Raw genomic sequence first — 6,874 nt, 5'->3', positions numbered from 1 at the left:
ATGAATCTGGAGGTAAGGGCAAAAAGCCAGATCATGGAGGTTCCCACACGTTACCACCAAGTCTTGGTTTTATCCCCAAGGTCACTAGGAAGCCACTGGAAGCTTTAAGGCAGTAGAGTGATACGATGAGATTTTCATTTTTAAAAGCTAATTCTGACTATGTTGTGGAGAATGGAAAAGAGGAACAAGAATTATTTTTCTCTAAAATATCTAGAAAAATTAAGCAAATTAATTTTATATTATCTTATCTTTACTGACTCATTTAAAATGTCAAATAATTCACTGCCTATATGCATCCTGTAACTCCTTTAGTACTCTGATCAGCCATGAGCTTTACAAAATCTTCCTTGTCCCACTAGCATGGATTTCTCTATCTCTTCCACTCTATCTCAATTTCTTAAAGATGGAGTATTGTATTATTTATCTTTGTTTCTCACAGAACAGAGCCTGGCACTGAGTAGGCATTTAAGGCATGTTGGTTGAAATGAAATGATTTTTAAAATAAATACTGTTTTCATGTCAGCCAATCCCAATTTAGAAATTTGGTCCTGTTAAGAGTCAAGTCTTTAAAGATTGTTTTATGTATGAAAATACAGCTGTATATTGAGTATTTTTTAAGCCTAATTGATATAGGATAATAGGTTTCCTTTACTTATAATGCTGACTTTTTTTTTGGCCCAAAATGTTAATACACTGAGTGTCAAATACAGGTAACAAGCCAACTGAAATCACTGAAATAGTAGTAGGTTATTGAAGAAGAGTCAGAAGGACCAAACTTAATTAAAATAAAAATTTGATAAAAGTATAATAATGTATGTAATTCACTGAATAATGAGTATAACATTTAAAATGTCTTCCATACACATAATTTAAACATCAATGATTGAAAAATAATTTTTCCAAGGTAGATGGGTACCATTGAATTAGTGTCATATTCGGAAACACTATTTTAGAAAAATATGGGTGAAACAAGTCTAAATGCTCTAAATGGTATAAAACAGCATTGGGAGATTATGACAACAACTGAAAAATTTGAGCACTGATTTGGAATTTACCTCGGATATAAACTTGATGCTTAATTGAAATTTAGTTGACTGTAATTCAAAATTTTAGACTGAGTAATTTTCAAATCATTTTAATCTAATAATTGACAACTACTTACTCTCTTTTCAATCTAAATTTTATGAAATACTGATTTGTAGCCCCAGAGTTTCTCACATCACTTGATGGCAAACTTTGGCTAAAGCAGAATTTGTATTATTACTTGATAAATAATAACTTATGTCTCCAAATTACCCAACTTTTATTCACTGGGTAATAAAATGAATATAGGGATGTTTGTCAATGTTAGTTCATGCAATTTTCTAGAGTGAAAACACTAAACAGAAGAGCTTGTTTCTTAATCAATATTTTCATAATATTTACACATTTTTATTTTCTGGTAATAAGAAAATCTGTCTACATGATTAAGCAAATCATAAATTTTATAATGTCCCTATAGCCATGTAAATGGAAATATTCATGGTAGGAGAATGAATAGAGAGGCAGGGTGGTATCAATTTAATCCTTTTAAGGAGAATACTGCATGCTAAGAATTCATTTTAGAATGCTTCTTACTAAAGAGAATTGAAGTAAGTACTTTCGGTATGAATTCTGATGAAAATAACCTTCTGAGATATTTACATATGATTTTCAGTCAACTTATGTGAAGATGTCTTGATTTTTCTCCCTAGTGTGTACTAAGCATTGAATGGTTTTCCATTACTTATATGATGCTCTGTATAAACCATGCCTAAACATATTACATAAACCATAGCCATTATGGAGAATATATGATTACTAATTGGAAGTGGAGTTGGAGTAGATATTTTGTACTTGAAATAGGTTCAAAGAATTAATATTTTCACTGATGCATATATTGATACAAATAACATCTCTTTACTTTTTGAAACTATATTGATTTTTTTCCTAAATTATTCATGGAAACTTGCTACCAAGAAACAGAAAAAAGTATGCTTGCCACACTTCCTAACTTTAGCTTTTCAGTAATGACTAGAAAATTACCAGTATATGATTTGGCTCTGTGGTATTTTAATCTCTAAAAATTAAAGTGGGAAGTTAAGGAATAATTAAATTTGGAGCCATAATATTAATGAATACCTGTCACCTTTTCAAAATGAGAAATCTATTCTCATTTAAATCATTGGTCAGGCAATAGGTATTTCAGAAATAGTACAGTAAGCTATATAAGATAATCACCAGACATAATGTTTCCATTTTTTCCCAATCAAATTATCTACTTTCTCAATAATTAATTAGCATTTGTGTGACATAAAAAATTGATGCAAATTCTGAAAATTACTACATACGATAAATCATCAGTGGGTAAATATGTGCACTTATTAATAGAAAATGGCTATTTGATTTTCATGTTATCTCACTATCATAACTGGTATGTAATAAGCAATAGGTACTTAGTACTTACTTTTACTATCCTTTATGCATTATTTTCTTTCTATTTTTACCCCCTCCTCCCTCTAACATTTGTGTTGCACTTTGGTTTGTTTTATTCTAATTTTTGTGCTTTCAAATTATTTAGGTTCTTGCTGTTACTGTCTATAATTTTCAGCTACTTTTAACTTTTTCTTTTGCTTCCTACACCTTGGCTTTGTTTCAGCTCATTCTCTAATTAGAATCATTAACAAAATATAGCTTTGGCTGTGACTAAATGGGCACAAGTAAAATAACATCCAATACGTCTATGAGTTACAGCTGTAAGCTCTTTAGTTCTTCCTATCTGTTCAGCATTTCTTGGTCTTCTCCTTGTACTTTGTGTATCTGCTTGATGAGGAGAGAGGGCCCATCCTTTGATATGTGGGGGTCCAGACCTGAATTTCTGAGATTCGTAACTTGCACTCGCTGTTCCTCGGAAATTCTATGGACGGTGACAGCTGTACCACTGGATACAGTAACATCTGCAGATGTGCTGGCAACAGCAATTAACACCAGTGGCAGTCCTGTTGTGCTCCTCCGACTTACCAGTGGAGGTTGTGGGGGTCATTGTAGAAGAACCTGTGGGACACAGTAGTACTACATGCTAACTTTTTCTTTTAAATTTTGTTTTTATTTCTGATAAGTTTAATAAACTATATTCCCTTCTATTACCTTAAGGATAATCGACATGAAGAGGCAAACCATAAACAAGCCACTAAAATGTGAAGCAACCAGATCTGATGGTTTGTTTGTATCAACCAACTATGAATAGATATTACACAAAAACATACCATCAGAAACACATTAGCGTCGCATCTACCCCAAGGGCACCCGCGTGGACTTGTCCAACTACATGCCTCAGCTCTTCTGCAACGTGGGCTGTCAGCTCATTGCACTCAACTTTCAGACCCTGGATGTAGCGATGCAACTCCTTGCGGGCGTGTTCGAGTACAGGGGGTGCAGTGGCTACCTGCTCAAGCTCGAGTTCGTGCAGCGGTCCGGACAAGTCCTGTGACCCCTTCACCGAGGTCATCGTGGACGGCATCGTGGCCAATGCCTTACGGGTCAAGGTGATCTCGGGTCAGTTTCTGTCCGACAGGAAGATGGGCATCTACATGGAGGTGGGTATGTTTGGCCTCCCTATTGACAGGCGGTCCACGTACCCCACGCGGACCTCTCAGGGGAACTCGTTCAACCCAGTGTGGGAGGAGGAGCCCTTCGACTTCCCCAAGGCGGTGCTGCCCACGCTGGCTTTGCTGCGCATCGCGGCCTTTGAGAAGGGCGGCAGGTTCCTGGGGCACCGGATCCTGCCCGTCTCTGCCATCTGCTCAGGGTACCACTAAATCTGCCTGCGGAAGGAGGCCAACCAGCCGCTTTGCCTGCCAGCCCTGCACATCTACACCGAGGCATCCACTCATCCCTGATGACCACCAGGACTTCGCAGAGGCCCTCATCAACCCCACCAAGCATGTTGGCCTGGTGGACCAGAGCCAAGCAGCTGGCCGTCCTCACTGGGGAGAATGAGGCTCAGGCTGGCCCAGAGGATTCCAAGAGACCTAGCCTCAGCAGCTGGGGCCCCAGCTGACCCCAAATCTTACACCCAGCCCCCTGGATGTCTCCCTCCGCTGGCCCTCAGGCCCTGCCACCTCTCCCACCAGGGCCTCCATCAGCAGCCCAGGTCAGCGCCACGACCTCATTGCCAGCATCCTCTCAGAGGTGGCCCTGGTCCCACGGGTTGAGCTCCGAGGCCATAAAGCCCTGGCGAAGCTCTGGAGCCGGCAGGAGCGAGACCTGTGGGAGCTGTGCAAGCAGCATCAGCGGAAGGCGGACGCCCTCACTCAGCGATTGCTCGATGGCCTGGCCCAAGCTCCGGCCGAGGGCACGTGCCGGCACCGGCCAGGTGTCCTAGGCGGGGAGGACGAGAAGGAGGAGGACGAAGAGGTAAAGCTGTATCAAGAGTTTCAGAAGAAACAGGTGCAGTGTCTGCTGGAGCTGAAGGAAGCCCAGGCGGATGTAGATGCCGAGCGGAGACTGGAGCATCTGAGACAGACTCAGCAGCGGCTCAGAGAGGTCGTCATGGATGCTCACATGACTCAGCTCAAGAGACTGAAGGAGGTGAACAACAGGGAGAAGAAGGAACTGCAGAAGATCCTGGATGGGAAGCACCACAACAGTATCTCAGAGGCCAAGACGAGAGAGAAAAATAAGGAGGCGGAACTGACAGAGATTAACCGGCGGCACATCACTGAGTCAGTCAACTCGATCCGTCGGCTGGAGGAGGCCCAGAAGCAGCGGCATGAATGCCTTGTGGCAAGGCAGCAGCAGGGCCTACAACAGCTGGTGGAAGAGGAGCCCCAGCTGCTGGCCCAGCTGGCCCAGGGATGTCAGAAGCAGCGGGCAAGGCTGCCCCAGGGGATCTGCTGGAGCCTGCTGGGCAAGACACCTGAGAGACTAGGGGACAGGCATCTGGTGGCCTGTGCCAGCAATAGTCACGTGACTGGGAGCAGCGGGCATCTGTCTGGTGCTGACTTGGAGAGCCAAGAGGAGAACATGAATCTCTGAACTGGATGTGAACTCTATGGCCACAGGGCCAGGGTGGGCGCTGGGAGGAGGGCAGGAGGCCAAGACACTGATGCTTTTTTTTTTTTTAACTTTTTATCTTTAGAAATTTTATTTTTTTAAACTGGGGTGAGCACCCCACATTAACTCCTTCCCTTCACCCTCCTAGGGCCCTGTTAGTCCCCTGCCCCTCCTTCCTGCCCTCACTTCTAAGGAAGGTGCCTGGTGGGTCACTCCGGGCCAGAAGAGCCTCGCCCCCATGACACCTACACGCCAGAGTGGGCGTCATCGCCCTCACTTCCCTGGGGAGCACCGGGTGGGGACCGTGAGCTCTGGGAAGTAGGGGTCACATTCTTTCTCTATCCTTTGGGGATTTTTTTTTTTTTTTACATGAATACAAGTGGATTTCAGGGGGGAAAAAAAGAAACACATTAGAAAGAAAAAGTGAAATAGTAAGCCGTTTATATGGCCCTGAATCAATCTTCATTATTTATCTACAGATGGTTTTTAGCAACGAATGCCTGGCAAGTGACACGTTTTGACAGAATGTGTAACTATGTAACCACACTTTTCTCAAAAGTATGCTTTGAATAGTCTTGTTATAGCTCTTCATAATTTCTGGGGAAATATCAAAATTTTCTATTTTGAGACAACAACTGAAGAAAGGAGAATTTAAAATAAAAGCCAAAATGAAAATAAAATGATATAAAAAATGAAACTCTGAAATAACTACTCTATGTAAAGTCTGTCTTAACCTCATTTGCCAGAAAGTAGCCAGCCATGATAAAACACCCAATGTCTTGAGCTACATATACTTTAGAATTTAGTAGGTTGCTTTGAAAATGGAGTAGTATTTTTAAGAGCTTTAAGTAAATCTTGAGATTAACCAATTTTCAACTAATTAAAATGTTAAAATCATTTTATTTAGAAATGATTGAAAATTATTAGCATAGAACTTTTATTCATACAAAACTAACGTCAAAGATGGTTCAGATTTTCCAAATATCTCATAAGCATGTTACAGTAATTCTCCACATTCTTAACTTTATTAAAATTTCACTATAATTTAAAAATTGTTTTAAAGTTGTGAAATTAGAGTTTTATTTTTCCTTTCACTTAAACTTTTTCAAAGATTGCCCTTGGTAAGTACATAATTCTTACATAATAAAAAAAGTAACTTTATGATAAAAGCATAAAACTGAATGAAGACATATTTAGAGGAATCCTGATAGCTAAAATGCTTAATGAGAAAAAAAAGTACTGAATTTTGGAGGAACAGCTACTAATTAGGAATAACAGTCAGGCCCTGGTTAGAAAACTTCTGAGCACTTTTTAAAGCCAATGAGTGGTACATGTTGCATACACTTGTCTTCTCAATGAACTACATTTCAAACTTCTGTCCACAATGAATAATTAGATATTTTAGACAAAAATACATAGGAATATTTTAACCACTCTACAAGAGAAAAAATAGCTGTATCATAAAATGTGGTGTGATCATGCTTTGCCTTTTTTCTTTTCCTTTTTTTTGCTATAGGCAGATGATTAGTAGGACTAGTAATTATGGTTTCTACTTTAAACTCAAAAAGGAAGTCAAACCTGGGCCCCTGATTCACAAGCAAGCAAAAGAGCACGTGTCTGTTAACAATTCTTCCTGCCTGGATTGTCATATCTTGTTTTAATTTGATTTAGAAATATTTTGAGGTAGCCAGGGGTAATGAAGTATGACAATTATCAGATTATTTTAAAGACTTTTAATATATTTTAAAGCATTAATCTGAAAAAAGTTGCCATTGAATATTTATCCAAGCTATTTTGTGAA

General features: G+C 39.9%; 1 pseudogene; it reads left to right on the top strand.

The window, feature by feature from the left end:
* On the top strand, nucleotides 1–5,076 carry LOC105096273 (1-phosphatidylinositol 4,5-bisphosphate phosphodiesterase beta-3-like; annotated as a pseudogene).
* Nucleotides 5,077–6,874: the final 1,798 nt, after the last annotated feature.

This window comes from Camelus dromedarius, chromosome 15 (assembly GCF_036321535.1).
Source record: "Camelus dromedarius isolate mCamDro1 chromosome 15, mCamDro1.pat, whole genome shotgun sequence".
In the NCBI taxonomy this organism is placed as follows: Eukaryota; Metazoa; Chordata; class Mammalia; order Artiodactyla; family Camelidae; genus Camelus; species Camelus dromedarius.
This window is presented reverse-complemented; position numbering and strand designations above follow the sequence as displayed.